Consider the following 16,736-nt stretch of genomic DNA (forward strand, 5'->3'; position numbering starts at 1 on the left):
TGAGATTGATTAATTCTGCTTAATCAATAAGGCATCGTTGATAAGGGAATTCTGCTAGAGGAACTGGGTTTAATCGGGGTCTTAAAGGATGAATAGGTATTTAAATGGTAGAAATAAAAAAGTGAAGTTAGACAAAGGCACAAAAATGTGAAAGTTCATACCAGCCAGAAACGGTGAGGCATCTGGTAAGACTGGAGGAAACAAGAGTGGGGAAAAAAGAGGGACCACATTCCCAAGGGTGTTGGATGTGAAGTTAAATAGTTGGGTTTTGTTCTGTGGGAAATAAGACATCATGAAAGCTTTTTGAATAGGTGGTAATATCATGAGATTTGTGTTTTAAAAAAGATACTTTCTTTTCCATGTATTTGGTTGTTGGCTGAGGTTGGTGGGAAGCTTAATGAATGATAATTAGGGATGTTGCTGCTTCATAACAGGTAGTTCTTGTCTTCCAAGAATTGACAACACTCTATATGTGCTGGAGAAGCTCATTAATCCTCAGTTTTTTCAAGAATAGCACAGATGTATTAAATATCCCTCTGTGACCTACGTACTTTACCGAACTGAGAGAACCTCATGCTGGTGGCCCAAAAGACATATAAAAAACATTACAGGGCTTCCCTGGTGGCGCAGTGGTTGAGAGTCCGCCTGCCGATGCAGGGGACGCGGGTTCATGCCCCGGTCCGGGAGGATCCCACATGCCGTGGAGCGGCTGGGCCCGTGAGCCATGGCTGCTGAGCCTGCGCGTCCGGAGCCTGTGCTCCGCAACGGGAGAGGCCACAACAGTGAGAGGCCCGCAAAAAAAAAAAAAAAAAAAAAAAGAAATGATACAGGTTGCATCATCTGTCAGCCTTGCAGAGAACTCTGTCCAAATTCTTTTGGGAGAAGCAGAGCCATGTGCCAGCTCCCCAGTGGAGCCCAGAATACTGACATACGAGTTCAGGGATTTTTGGCAACACTTTGGGTCTATTGTCATCAGTATGTTTGGGTTCCAGTTTTCAACTTGTTTCTGATCAGCTAATAAAAGCCCATATCTTAAACTTTAACCTAAAAGATAAAGATCCATCTCTTCATGGATTCTCAATCCTACTGCTCCGTCGTCGTGTTGATAGTCAAATGTATTTCTCCTTTACAGCATTTGTCTAAATGCATGGACATTTCATTTAAGTCCTAACATAGCTGAAGTGTCTTTAGTTTCTTTGTAGCTCCTCATCCAAGGTCCCAACCCTTTTCATTCCCACATCTCTAACCTGGAGAACAGTTGAAAATACAGAAACTTAAAAACCTTGATGCTAAGTGATCTTTCTCCAGAGAAGTTTAGCACACTTCACTTAAGTAGAAGTCTCTGTTGGTTCTGCATCCAATGGCCAGTTCTTTCCTTACTTACTCTTTGGTGTCAAAGCCATGATTTTGTCCAGATATCCTGGACTTTTCCCTAATCTGACTCAGGAATAAATCCAAATTAATCTAATCACAGCAATTTTGTGCCCCTTATCAGCGATGGATTTAGGGGTGACCCAGTGTAGACAATGATGCATGAGTACAGGTCTGCTTGGGGGTTTCTTGGAAATGTTGCCTTGATTTTGAAGAGCGCCGATGCCAGTATTTGTTTCTCTTCTCCCACTGTCAAGATACGGTACCTGGAACAGCAGTAGCCACCTTGCAGCCCTGGGGAAGCCCAGCTGGAGCAATGCCAGTGCCCTGAGGATGACCGAGCAGGAGGACAAGAAAAGCTTAGGGTTCTGGTGGCATTGCAAAGTCACCGGCTTAACCAAACCCAAGGAGTTCTACCAGGACCTCTTTTATGTGAGATGATTCATTTTCTTTACTGCTCTAAGCTGATCAGTTTGGACTTTTCGGTTACTTGCAGCAGAAGCACTGTAACCAATAACAATGGCAGTTCACACCGTTTCTTGCCATCCCAGTGAGGAAAGCAGATGGTCAGAGCGGATCACTCACGTTACCTCACTCTGAGCTATAAAGGAATCAGTGCCCCTGGAGCTGCACAAAGCAGGTTCCGGAAAGCAGGGAGTGAGCAAATGGCTTCATTTGAGTCACTGAGGGGATCAAGAAGAAAGCCAGGAAGAAGGCAGCCAAGACAGTGGCTTCCTCCTCGAAGGTCAGTCAGCTGCAGCATGGAGCCTGGCTCAGCCAACTCTGATTCCTTTTGCCCATAAACTTGGTCCACTTCACTCTACAACTCGAAGCTTCAGCTTTTCTCATCTGTAAGATATATGCCTCAGGGCCTCCCTGGTGGCGCAGTGGTTGAGAGTCCGCCTGCCGATGCAGGGGATACGGGTTCGTGCCCCGGTCTGGGAGGATCCCATATGCCGCGGAGCGGCTGGGCCCGTGAGCCATGGCCGCTGGGCCTGCGCATCCGGAGCCTGTGCTCCGCAACGGGAGAGGCCACAACAGTGAGAGGCCCGCATACCACAAAAAAAAAAAAAAAAAAAAAAAAAGATATATGCCTCACAGGTTGCTGTGAGAATACAAAATAATGCATGATAATTCATGTAGTGTGGTGCTTACAGCCCATGCACTATGGGCATTCAGTAAAGGCAGCTTTTATTTTAACAAGCGTGATGATTCCCAAACTTTTTCTGCCTCAGATCTTTGATGGTAGCGAAGAACCTCTGGGTCATTTACCCTCTTACTGTCACTTGACACCATAAATTCATAGGCCGGAAGGGAAGGGGAGTGTTCCATGAATGAGACTCAATTTGCAGCTGTTACAGTGAGTCATTACTTCATGCCTGAAACCCACATCCAAACAACTCCATCTCCATATGTGAAAGCTCATATGCATCAGGAAAGATCCTGGGACCACACCTGAGAACACATTTTCTTTTTTTTCCTCGGATTTATTGAGATATAATTGCCATATAACATTGTATAAGTTTAAGGTGTACAATGTGTTAATTTGATACACTTATATATTGCAAAATGATTGCAACCATAGCTAACACCTCCATCACATCATATAATTACTAGTTCTTCTATTGTGGTGAGAACATTTAAGATCTACTCTCTTAGCAACTTTCAAGTATATAATACAGCATTATTAACTATAATCACCATGCTACACATTAGATCCTCAGAACTTATTCATCTTATAACTGGAAGTTTGTATCCTTTGAACAACATCTCCCTTTCCACCCCCCAAGGCTCTGGTAACCACCATTCTTTTTTTTTTTTTTTTTTTTGCGGTATGCGGGCCTCTCACTGCCGTGGCCTCTCCCGCTGCGGAGCACAGGCTCCGGACGCGCAGGCCCAGCGGCCACGGCTCACGGGCCCAGCCGCTCCGCGGCACATGGGATCCTCCCAGACCGGGGCACGAACCCGCATCCCCTGCATCGGCAGGCGGACTCTCAACCACTTGCGCCACCAGGGAGGCCCAGGTAACCACCATTCTAATCTCTGTTTCTATGAGTTCAACATTTTTGGATTCCACATATAAATGATATCATATAATATTTTTCTTTCTCTGACTTATTTCACTTAGTGTGATGGCCTCAAGATCTGCCTATGTTATTACAAATAGCGGGATTTCCTTCTATCTTATGGCTGAATAGACATCTTCTTACATATTCATCCATTGATAGACACTTAGGTTGTTTCCATATCTTGGCTATTGTGAATGAACACACAGTATAGATACCTCTTGGAGATTCTGGTTTCATTTCCTTTGGATATGAAAAGGAAGTGGAATTGCCGGGTCATATGGTAGTTCTATTTTTAATTTTTTGAGGAACCCCTGTACTGTTTTCCATGGTGGCCGTACCAATTTACATTCCCACCAACAGTGCACAATGGTCCACAGAACCCATTTTCTTTTTTTTTTTTTTTTTTACATCTTTATTGGAGTATAATTGCTTTACAGTGGTGTGTTAGTTTCTGCTTTATAACAAAGTGAATCAGTTATACATATACAGAACCCATTTTCTTAAGCTATATTGCCACCTACAAACGGCGGAAAACTGGGTTTGTAAGAGTCATTTCAACCGAGTCCCGCGCCACTTACAGATACGCTGCATCAATTTTTTTCATAACTACTTGTTAGCCTCCAGTTTGAGAGAAAGACAATTAAAAAAAAAACAACCCTGGAATGTTCTTGCTTGGAATTGTAATTGCTCATTAGAACCCCGTTTCATTATAATTGTACAATTCATTATGCTGAGCGCTTCATTAGAAGTATTGTAAAACTCCTGACAACTTGAATATTGAAATGAATCTGATTTAGAGCTTTACTGTTTCTTGAGGGCATTTTCTAATTAATGCAAGTCTGAGAAACCAGAAAAAGTGAGAGTCTTCATATTTTCTTCTGGGGGTCATTACTGGAGATGTGTTTTTTAAAAAAATCATTTTGAATTAGGAAGCTTTCTTTAGCACAGAAAGAAAAAAATAGTCCATAAACCCGACATAGTCACAGTGAGGCCACATCTGTCTTTACAGATACAGAGAGCTCAGAATGATCCGCACTTAATGCTAAGCCAAATCTTTTTAGAGTGCTGTTAGGGACTTCGGGGTAAAGAGAGCGGATTGAACATTTTCATTTATCGCTCTTTCCTCTTGAAAGCCCACTGAAATGACAGCAACGGAGGTTTAAAAAGGGGAGAAACCCACAAGGACAAAGAAAATGAAGGGGAAGAACAGAGCAACAAAGTCCTGGCAGCTGCAGGCAGAAGGACAAGGACTATTGACTTTTCAAACCCAAGAACCAGAATCCGAAGCCAACAGAGTAGGAGGTGAGATGCAAAGTCATTGCGCTCAGCACCCCCCGGATATGCAGGAATTAGTGGTTCCAGTAAGTGGAGCTAAAGGTGGGGCTCTAGGAGGATCAGCTGAGAGTCTGCTTGGGAAGCATTTGGATCCCCGGCAGAGGGACGGTCACTTGCCTCCACTGGTACAAGTTGAGAGGTTTTTCCCTCTGGAGAGGGTGGAACAGAGGGTCTCTGGACTGGAAGATTGTAGAAATGGTTGATGGCAAGTCTACCATAATACAACAGGGGGATCAGATGAAAACTTACACATCTAATGACGAGACCTTCCCTCCAAGCCCTCTTAGGTTAGCAAAATGCCGGTAGCAGGGCCTAGTCCCTGAGCATGAGATTGGAAGATGCTTCTTTGAGGAATCTGACCATCCCAAGGAGAAATAGCTGAAAATGGCTCTCTCAGGGAGTTCCCAAGAAAACAGTCAGTTAGAGCGGTGGCTCCCAAAGTGTGGTCTCCAAACCTGCAGTATCGGCATCACCTGGGAACCTGCTAAAAATGCAAATTCTCATACCCTGCTCCAGACCTACAGAATAAGAACCACTGGGCTAGGACCCTGAGATCTACTTTAAGAAGTCCCCCACCTATTCACTAAAGTTGAGAACTACTGCTCTTCAGCAAAGCTCACCATGGACACAAAATTTCCCTTCCTTATAAATATGAGCAGACGATCAAGGGTGAGCAGATATCTAAAGAAAGATGGAGAACAAAATAAATTGAAATAAATAACAATCTTGGAGGAAAAAGAGACTTTTCAGGAAAAATTAAACGTGGAAAACAGCTAACATTAATACCCTTGGAGGGGTAAGAAAAGATATTTCATCCATGAAAACAAGAAGAGGTGACTATTTTTTTTAAGAAGGGGTCCTTTGAAAAACAATGAAAATGGGCTTTTGAAAATTTTTAAATATGGTAGTAAAAATGAGGAATTCAACCAAACACTAAAAAGTGAAGCAAAAGATGAAAAAAAAAAAAAAAAAACGGGGAGAAAAAAAGAAAAATCTGAAGATTAGTCTAGGAAAGTGATCCGGACAAAGGAAGCAGAGGGGAGATATAATGAAAGAACTGAGAATTGTTTCCCAGCATTTAAGACCATACAGCCCTAGATGGGATCCACACCGTGTCCAGACATTGGATGAAAATAGATTTGTATCCGGACGTGTCATTGTCAGATTTCAGAAAATGACCTTGAACTGGCCTTGTGTGGGCCACTCTGTGGTCGGCTGAGAGCTCCTCTTTGACTGCTGCCATCCAGCCCAGCCCTGCAGGGTCCATGAAGAGTGGCTAAGGACCACCCTCAGAGGGTACATTGTGGGTAGAGCGTGAGCTTGGATATTAAACCCTCCAGGGTTCAGCTCCCAGCTCTGCTACTGACCGGCAGCATCACCCTAACCTCTCTGTTTTCTCGTCTGAAAAATGCAGGTAATGCCACCCTCTTCCCTGGGCTGTGGTAATGCCCATCTCATGGTAAGCAGTGCATCATCAGTAGCTGTGAATAATAGCATCACTAACTAGTCTAATTGCCCTTCCTCTTTTAAAGGCTCACAGCCTGTAATGCTGGGCTGGGGACCACTCTCACCGACACTGGGACTTTGATTTTTGACTACCACCGATTTGCAAGAACTAAACTAGGAGTCGTTATGGCTGTCCCCACTGTCATTAAAAAAAATCAGATTTAATTTTGGAAATTTGAATGTATTTTTAATTTGAGCTGCCTGTTATTATCAGTGACAAAGAATTTTCTGACAGGTAAAGTTAACCAAAGATGGACTGGTTGCTTCAGTGGTGGGAGGGCTCATCACTATAGTGATGGTGGCTGAAGGGTGGAGCAAAGGACCGCCTGGATGGAACGTATTAGAGGACATTGAAGGGCTGGTAATGGTTTTTGTTGATGACTTAAAGTTTTCTAAAACTCCAGATGTGCCTCACAGCTCTCTGAGCAGCCCTGGTAATCTGTCGTTTTTGCCTCAAGTTTCTTTGGTCTTCCAGACTACCCATCAAGTAATTGAGAAACTATAAATAAATGTTAGAAGTAAGCCCCTAATTGATCAACTTTCAGGTTTTCCTTGGTGAGTTTTCTTGAAACTTGGTTCCTGTGTATAATTTGATTCATGCCTCTCTGGGGGAAAGGCCTCTCCCCTGATCTTTGAGGAGGGTAGCAAATGGCTGCAAAGTCCAGGCAAGGAGGTGGTAGTGCTCCATTCGCAGAGCTAACAGTCAAGCCTACAAAACGAATACAGTTTCCATGCAAGGAGGAAGGAGGAGGACAAATGGCTGCCAGACCTGTACATTTACCGAATCAACACCAGTCCCAGGCCACAGAGCCCCGTACTTAGATGCTTTGGCCGGATTGCTTGAGTACTGACATAGCCTTGTAAACTGAGACCCTTCAAAGGAGTGAAAAGAAAAAATAAGTTTAGAGGAATGTTTACATAGAGGTTTCCCTTGGGTTGCAGCTGCCCAACTGAATTAGCATCAAACCGTTGCCCTGGAAAAGGGTCATGAGAAGTGGTTTTCCAGGCCTCACACAATGAGCACAGTCAGTATGGAAGCTGCCTGGTTTTCATTTGGAAGAAATTTACATCTGATCCCACCCTTGCCCCCAGACTTCTGCCTTCCTATCTGCTTCACTCTATCATTCTGAGGCCCATATATTTGCAAAAAGTGCCTTCACCACTGTCCTTTCTCCTGGTGGCATGGCTGTAAAATTCCTCTCCCTCAATCTTTCTTCCATCCCAAGCAAAACTGCCATTCTTGAGTTCAGACTAGTAATCTATAAGGAGTTTGGAGTGAAAACGCTGAGTGAACTAATTCACACTAAAAAGCAAATAGCTGATAAATTCTTGGAGAGGTCCTAACACTTTTTATGAATTCAAGTATCTCAGTCATACAATTTCAGGGTTTAAAAGTTAACCTTTTGAATGGTGGCATCTCACTCACTAAGGTCAAGGGCAAAGAAAAGTTTTAGCATCGTAAGAGTTACCTCCTTTCCTCTGTGTTGCTTAATCTGATAATAAGGAAATGCTGCATCTGGGAATAGCAGATGGTTAACTCCCCAGTATTCAGAGATCCACCTTGAGAATAGATAAGAATCATGGAAGCCTCTTTGGACATACAAGAAAGGAAAAGCAAGCCCACACAGGGTCCTAGAATTACTGGTCCTTATCCTGGGTACCCCTGAGGTAGGGGTTCTCAGGGATGGGCCTCCCACCCCTATTAATTCTTCATTCTCCTCTCCTCCCTACTCGCAGTGACAGATGAGGAGCGTCTTTGTCCTTTGGGAGTGCGGGCAGAAGGAGCACCCCTTGATGTTGGAGTTTTGACATTTAAGTAATAAACGCTAAAACTTACCAAAGGGGCTTCGCTGGTGGCGCAGTGGTTAAGAATCCGCCTGCCAATGCAGGGGATGCAGATTCGAACCCCAGTCCAGGAAGATCCCACATGCCGTGGAGCAACTCAGCCCGTGCGCCACAACTACTGAGCCTGTGCTCTAGAACCCGTGCGCCACAACTACTGAAGCCTACGTGCCTAGAGCCCATTGTCCGCAGCAAGAGAAGCCACCACAGTGAGAAGCCCGTGCACCACAACGAAGAGTAGCTCTCGATTGCCGTGACTAGAGAAAGTCCGCGCACAGCCACGAAGACCGAACGCAGCCAGAAATAAATAATTAAATTAAAAAGAAAAAAAAAAGAAAACTCACCAAAGGCTTACTACATGTTGCGACTGCTCTAAATGCTTTAATTCATTCATTTAGTCAACAAGTATTTACTGAGTGCGTCCTATGTGCCAGTCACTTTTTTTTTTTTTTTTTTTTTTTTTTTTTTGCGGTACGCGGGCCTCTCACTGCTGTGGCCTCTCCCGTTGCGGAGCACAGGCTCCGGACGCGCAGGCTCAGCGGCCATGGCTCACGGGCCCAGCCGCTCCGTGGCATGTGGGATCTTCCCGGCCCGTGGCACGAACCCGCGTCCCCTGCATCAGCAGGCGGACTCTCAACCACTGCGCCACCAGGGAAGCCCTGCCAGTCACTTCTAAATGCTGTTTATTCATTTATTCATCTAGTGCTTGACCTCTTATGTGTCAAGTATTGTTATAAAGGCTTTTCATTCATTTATTCATTCATTCATTCATTCAACAAGTATTTACCGAGAGCCTCCTGTGTGCCAGGCACTGATCTAGGCTCTATAGTGGTGAGCCAAACAAAGCTTCTGCCTTTATAGAGATGATACTTTATTGAGGGTTGCCAGGCAATGCACAAATAAACAAGAAAACATACAGTGTATCAGGTGATTTTAAGTCCTACAGAGGAAAATCAGCTGAGGCGAACGGGCAGCGTGCTGGGTAGATGTTGCTATATTTAGGTCTCATTGATCAGGTGACATTTGAGCAGAGAGCGAGCAAACATGACAAAATCAGTCACAGGAAACACCAGTACATAGACCCTGAGGTGGGAGTGTGCTTGGCCTACCTGAGAAAAATCAAGGAAGGGGTGACGGGAGCAAGGGGGAGGGGGGGAACAAGGTCAGATGGAGCTGGGAGGGAAACTAAGCAGGACCTCACAGGCTCTGTTGGACGGGGAACACAGTAGAGTGCTTTGACCATGGGAATGACTTGTTTTAAAAGCATCCTCCAGCTGCTGTGCTGAAAATAGACTTGGACATCAGGGTGAAAATCAGGGGGACAATTAAATGGCTAGTGCCAAATCCAGGCTGGAGGGGCTGGTGGCTTGGGCTGTGGCAGTTACACTGGAGGTGGTGACAAGTGGTCAGTCGCCAGTTATCTCTGAAGGTAGAGCCCATGGGATCCGCTGGTGGACTGGATGTGGTACATGAGAGGAAGAGGGAAGTCAGAGATGATCCCAAGGATTTTGACCTGAGCAACTTCAAGGGTAGAGACGACATTTCCTGAGACAGTGAAACTGCCAGAGGAGCTGTTTAGAGGAAGAGCTGGAATGGGGAGTTCAGTTTGGGATATTATTAAGTTTGAGATGCTCATGACGATGTCAGTAAAGAACTCGAGGCGGGCATTTCGGTGTTAGTCTGCCATTCCAGGGAGGCGTCCAGACTAAGAATATAACAGTGGGCGGAGATGGTGTTGAAAAATCACAGACCAGACACGTGTATGAGGTTAGAAGAAAAATCCCAGCACAGAGTTGTAGGACACGCCAAGGTCTAGAAAAGGAGGCAGGATCCAGGCGGGAGATGAAGATGTAACCAGTGAGATGGAAGGAAAACCAGAATCAACGGTTATTCTGGAAACCAAGCCAGGAGGCGCTCGAGAAAGAGGGAACCATCAACCACGTCAAGTGCTGTGGGTAAGTCAGACCAGATGAGGCGTGACTGTTGTCCACTGGGAAGGTGCCCGAGGCTCTAACTGGAGCTGTTCAGTGGAGTGATGATGAGAGATGCCCCATCAGGGCATGTCAGGAACAACGGTGTTTATATTTAATTCCATGAGGGATACTGTGTTATATTCCTGTTTTACAAATGAGAGAACTGAGGCGCAAGAGAGGGTTGAATACAACTGGATTGGAAGTCAGTAGCTCCAGAGGACATGCCCTTCAAAGCCTGGTGTGCTTGGAACTTGAAGGCTCTCAAATCACCAGGGGCAGTGGAGAGCCGGGAGAAGCCTGCTGGCATCTTAGGACAGCAATCACTAGGTAAAGGGGACAAGAGAAGAACAGAGAATGTGACCTCACACCCCACACCATCGACCGCTGCCTCAAATTCATCTTAGCTTTTGGAGAGAAATGCTGGCTAAGATGGGCTGGGCAGGAAAGGTACCCTTTGCTTTTTTAATGGTATTTTATGTTTCTAGAAATTAATTCAGGATCCTTAGAGCACGCTAAATCTTCTAATAGTTAAAAGGTGTGGCATTAAATTGTCATTGGTAGAGAAGATGACAGTGGCTAAGGGTTGGTGCTGACATAAGGGTGTCTTGCTATGAACTCCGTGCTCACCAAAATTTATCTACGAACTGATGGCAGTCTCTGTGTGATGAGCGGCAGCGAACTCGTGTTTTTGGTTTTGTCTTGTTTTTGCTGGATAAACGTTCTGGTTAGAGGTGTGTTTCCACGTCCGTGAACAGAATCCGGGGGCCTCTGAGCTAGAACGGGCTTGGAGGAGGGTGGGGGGCAGGTTACTGCACGGGAGCCAGGCTGGAAGGTCAGTGCTCCAGAGCGACCTTGCGGTCATTCCTGGAATGGGACCGAGGGAGGGGGCAGCTGGGAATATTCTTCTTCCTGTCGTTCCAGTGTCAGGGCTCCTTTCCAGCAGACCTGGCAGGCTGTCCTCCAGCAGTTACACTGTAAACCCTGGTCAGCCAAGTCTCCGTTACGTTTTCTTGGGATTGGGGTGTGATTGGGGTGGTGATGGCAATCTGGATTCCTGTCCTTGACGTTAGGAAGACAACCAGGTGGCTGATGGGGCCCCTGGAGGGGACGCCGAGAGGGGGATGGGAGAGCCCCAAAGACCTGCGTCTCTGTTTCGCGTTTTGAGGCTGGTCTTCCCAGCCGGACAGATGGCAGGGATGGGCTCTAGCTGAAGTCTGCAATGACCTCAGTAAGGCTCTTGTTCTCTTGTTCCTTCCAGAGGATTTTCCATCTTGCTTCTTTGGAGCCAGGGGAAAGCTGGAGCAGCCAGCATGCAGGTGACCATTTACCCTTTCCAGGCCTGGGAGAGAGAAAAATCAGCTGACCCGAGGCCCTGGGCCCTCAGCTCTCATGAGCTGACATCCTAGAATCAGTGAGTTCTCTTTGGTGTTAAACTTTCTGCATTTTGAACAATTTCAACAGGACCTCCCAGGGCTTACATGGCTTTCTCTTTATAACTGTTTGTTCAACTGTATTTATTTTTCTCTGTGTGTATCTCTCTCTCTCTCTCTCTCTCTCTCACACACACACACACACACACACACACACACACACACACACACAGATAAAGTATCTCTCTTTCCCCCTCATCTCATCTCCTTCAAGAGAAAACCTCTCTGAAAGGGGCCACAGTTTTGCAAATGAATTTTCAAAGCTGAGTACACAAACCATCCTTGTGGTCAAGGTCCGTATAAATTTGGGAGCTTCATTTTAGCCAGTAGAACACTTTTGGCTAAAGCCAAACTTTCTCTTTTGTCCTTATCTGCAAACTCAAAGTATTACCATTGTCCTAAGGAGGGTCTCAAGCCCCCTTCCCAGGCATCCCAAACCAGAGCACTTTAACATCCCTAAGGCACAAGAAAGAGTCACGGTTATGCTCCTAATCCTGTGGTCGGAACGCTGAGCTGTAAGTCTAGCCCCTGCATTGGCAAAGAAAGAAGCCAAGGCTCAGAGAGGCCGTGAGACTTGCTCTCTATCACACAGCTACTTTGAGGAAAAACCACTTCTCCTCACTCAAAGTGATTTGCTCTTGCAGTCATGCCCTCCAAGTAATGCCCGATGGTTCCCATGTACGAATTCAAGTCATGAATTAATGGGAGGGCCAGAAGTTCAAGCCATCAGCATCAAAGGGATGAGAGCTGACATGTACATCCAGGAAATCTGATATGATTGGAGCCATGTGTAGATCTACTTTCTGGGGATAGAGAGAACTGAAAAGCTTGTTTAAATGATTAAGAAAATATGAATCTAATCTTTATCTTTATCCGTTCGGAGCACCAGCAGAAGCTAGGTGATCTTTTTCAAGACAATGTCCCCCTGACAAAATGATGCTCGGAGAGAAATCTCCTGCAAGTATGGAATGTCTTCCTGCTACCTAGAATTCCTTGATTCGTTCTTCTAAAAGATATTGGTTCTATGGTAGGTCATACATATTTGGAACTCAGAACTTAAATGTTTGTTGCTCATTCCATGCCCAGGGTCTCAGAGGCACTCGAGTTTTTGTTGAATGAATGCAAGATGATTTGTGCTAAATGAATACACCGATGATACATTTAAATGTTTGAAAACTGCTAGCTGATGTATTACTCTGAAATTAATAAGTTAAAATATAACAGGAGTGAATGGACAGCCATGTATTCAGTCTCCAAAAAATCAACAGGGACAAGAGGGAGGATATTTGTTTCAACAGCAGTTCAAATGAAACAGACGAGAGCTTTAGTTTACAACTTAGTAAGAGCCAAAGGTATGAAGCACGTACTGAGGAGCTGACGTGATGTTAGACTGTTTCCGTAAAAGAATGGTTTCTAGGTCAAGGCTGGACATCACTACACTGTGCTCTTAGGTGATTCAACCTTACCTGGAGTATTGGAGTTGTTAATTAGTTGTCACATCTTAAGAGGGACATGGATAAACAGACCATGTTCAGAGAATAGAGGGCATGGGGGCTAAAAGTCTAAATGCCGTGATTTATTATGCCCTGAAAGAACTCAGAATGTTTGGCTAGAAGAAACAACCAAAAGTGACACCAAGATTGATTAGATGATACTCTAAAATTCATAAAAATTTTATGACTGTGAGGCAATATCCATCATTTATCACCAAGGGACCTGGGGTAGTTAAAGGTGGCATCCCCAACACGCAAGTCTCTGCTCCCATCGCCTGAAAAGTATTTCAGGTATAAATTAAAATGCTCTATGAGACATTGTTTTCCATAAACAAGGGGTTTAAATTATCCTGACCCACTAATAAAGAGCATCCATATGTTATTTACCCAAATAACCATAGTCTTGTCCGAAATGTTAGATCATTCCACCAATAGATTTTTTTCTATTGCTCCAAATCATTAATCAGAATTTTGATGGCATTAAAAGCAACAAAATAAATCAATCCTTAATAAATAATATATAAATGCTCCTCTTCTTTCAGCAGTGATTTATTAATATCCACTCCCAGAGCTGCTTATTCTCTATCGATGCAGGTTTTTAATCACGTATGAATTTGCCAAACCATATTTCATTCAATTAATATACTTCCATCTGTTTTTAAGGAATTTTAGCAAATGCTTTACTCTATCTATGATTCCCCTTACGTGCTAGGATATGAATGCTGTGAAAAATAATGAGGTTAGTATTGCATGACTTCTTTTGTGAAAGCTTAGCTCATTTTCTAAGAAGCTTCACTTCTTTCGCTTAATATTCAATTGTCATATTGTGCCAAGAAATAACAGGCCTCCTGCTCCCATGTTTGAAATTCATCTTTTTGAAATTTGGAAGATCCGATTCCCCAAAGAACGTCTCAAAGATTATGACCAGGGTTCTGGGATCTTTCCAGACTCTGTGAGACCTCGTCTGGACTAGGGAGGGGGAAACTGATGTAGAAGAGGCAGCTTCACGGGGGCAGACAGGTTCACTTGGGGGTGATTGCCCGAGGGAGGCACCGTGCTGGCAGGATCCTTAAACCTTGTCCAGTCTCAGCAGGAAGTCACGCCATCACACCACGGCCACGTCTCTCACTGACCCCCATGAGAAGAGTGTTTGTGTGGGAACTCAGTATTTCCGATCTAGAGCTAAGTGTTTTCTTACTATTTCTTTACCATTCTAAGCTTTATTTTCCTTCAATGCATCTTTGTTTTACTTTTTTCATTTTGAAGACTTTTCGTATTAAGGGATAAAATTGAAGAAAAATTGGAGGTAATTAGTTCTGTTGTTTATTAGTTGTTGTCACTTTGGACAAGTTGCTTAACCCTACTTTATGGTGTTCAGTTTCATTCTTCCTTAGGCTAATCTTATGTAGCAGTGACTATCTATACCATCTCTGTCTTCTTAAGTTCTCTTTCTGTCCATGGAGTCAACCAAAGGCACTTATTACCCTTTTAAAAACTTTTAGTGCCACAGCTTATTTTTTCCCAGTTTTACTGAGATACAGTTGATGTATAACATTGTGTTAGTCCAAAGTGTAAAATGTAATGATTTGATGTATGTATATATTACAACATGACTACTACAATACGTTTAGTTAACATCAGTCACCTCACACAGATAACAGGTGCTGGAGAGGGTGTGGAGGAAAGGGAACCCTCCTGCACTGTTGGTGGGAATGTGAATTGGTACAGCCACTATGGAGAACAGTATGGAGGTTCCTCAAAAAACTAAAAATAGAGCTACCATACGACCCAGCAATTCCACACCTGGGTATTTATCCAAAGGAAACAAAATCACTACCCTGAAGAGATATCTGCACCCCCATGTTCATAGCAGCACTATTTACAATAGCCAAGACATGGAAATAACCTAAGTGTCCCATCAACAGATGAATAGATACCCATTTAAAAATTTTTACAGGTTCCTTTCTTTAAAAATTTCTCCAGACTCACTCACTCTCACAATCTCATGCAGCCAAATCTTTGCTTCTGATTTTGATCCCTACCTCACCCCTTGGACTGGAAACCTTGGGTTGTCCTGTGGTTCCCTGGACACCTTTTGCCAGGGACGTGGCTGGGAGTTCCCTGTGCTTTCTCCCTACACTCTCAGGCCAACCCCTGTTCACTCCTGTCCTGTCCTTTTCCTGACATCCTCACCCAGGCTGGACAGCACAGCTGCCTAGGGTCAGAAGGTCAGAGAGTAGCATTGGACTTGAAAGCAATCACCCAAGGAGCGCACTAAAAAACCCATAAAACCTCTAGACAGCTCTATCATTACAAAATGTTCTCAATCCTAAAAAGCGATATATTTGAAAGGCAGCATCAGTTCAAAAAGCTTTTTGAGGGAAAAAATAATAGATGTGCGCTGGGATTTACAAGGGATTGGATTTCAGAAGTAGTTTAGTGTTAAAAAAACGTGTGTCTTAGGATCGGGGAAACGCAGTGTTGTTCTTAGCGTTCGGCGCCTGCCCACACTTCCTAGTGTAACGGGTTATTGAACAGGCTGGAGTGAAATCAGGAAAGAGCTTTGTGTTTCCCCACCGCAGTCGCCCTCAAACCTATCCTGTCAGCTCTCCTCCCGAGGCCTTAGTGTCATCTTGGGCAGATTTTAGAATGCCCTGGGCCCCTTCAAGCCCCAGAAAATCCAGTCAAATCCAAATCAAAACTTCACTCCCTCATCCAACAGAAGCTTCTCCCTTCTCTCCCGGCCCCACCTCGGCTCGGGTCAGACCTGCTCCTTCTTCCTGTCCCTCCCCTGCTCTCTCTGCTGCTTCCAGGTCCCCGAGGGTCAGAGCCGGGGCGGGGAAAGGGCTCCGCGCTGTGTAATGTTCCCTCTCACTGCGGATGCACGTATATTGGAGAATTGCTCTGGCGCCTCTTGTGGGTTGGTTAGGCGAACCTCCCCGCCGCTCTCACCCCACCATCACTGCCCACACTCCCTCAGACGCACGTCAAGGCTGCACAAGGACCCCAGTCAGCGTCGGGGAAGAGGCACTTGGAGATGCTCTCTTAGGAGGCCCCTCGGCTCTTCCTCTCTGCACTTTGCTACTGGGCTCCCTTCCCCCAGGCCGCCAGCCCTCTTGGCTGTGGTCCTTTCCAAACTGGGGCCTTGCAGGTATGCCTCCCTCTGCCCTCTCTCCTCTCCCAGTCCTCAGCGGGGGCTTCAGCCAGCACCCTCCTGCAGGCTGCTTCGGTGGTGAGCCAGGCCCCAAGTCTCACGACCAGCGAACCCAAGGGCCACATTTCAAGGCCCTCCCAGGAACCCTCCCATGCCCCTCCAGCCACAGCAAGGGGAAGGCTGGAGAGTTTGAGGGGACCAGCCAGCACCTGGCCAGCGAGTGGGCTGTCCATCCCCCTATCCTGAAAATCACTCGAATCTCCACCAGTGGTGCTTTAAGGTCCCTCTTCATTTATCCTGGAGGCAGTGGGAGGTGGGGGAGGCTTGGGGGAACCACAAGGCTCTCCCTGGTCCTACCATCCTCTCCGAAGAATCCTTCTTCTCTCCTAAAAGCCATGAGCCCCCTCAGATGCCTAGGGGGTTGCTGGGTCGCTTGGCCTCCTCTGTCTAACTTCAAAATGGACGTGGTCGGCCCCTCCCTTTAGAAGGTGGATGGTACTTATCCTTGTCTTTGGTTTGGAGGCTTTGGCAAAAATAGGACACAGGAGGAGTCTCGATCTACC

This window comes from Mesoplodon densirostris, chromosome 20 (genome assembly GCF_025265405.1).
Source record: "Mesoplodon densirostris isolate mMesDen1 chromosome 20, mMesDen1 primary haplotype, whole genome shotgun sequence".
NCBI classification, from domain to species: Eukaryota; Metazoa; Chordata; class Mammalia; order Artiodactyla; family Ziphiidae; genus Mesoplodon; species Mesoplodon densirostris.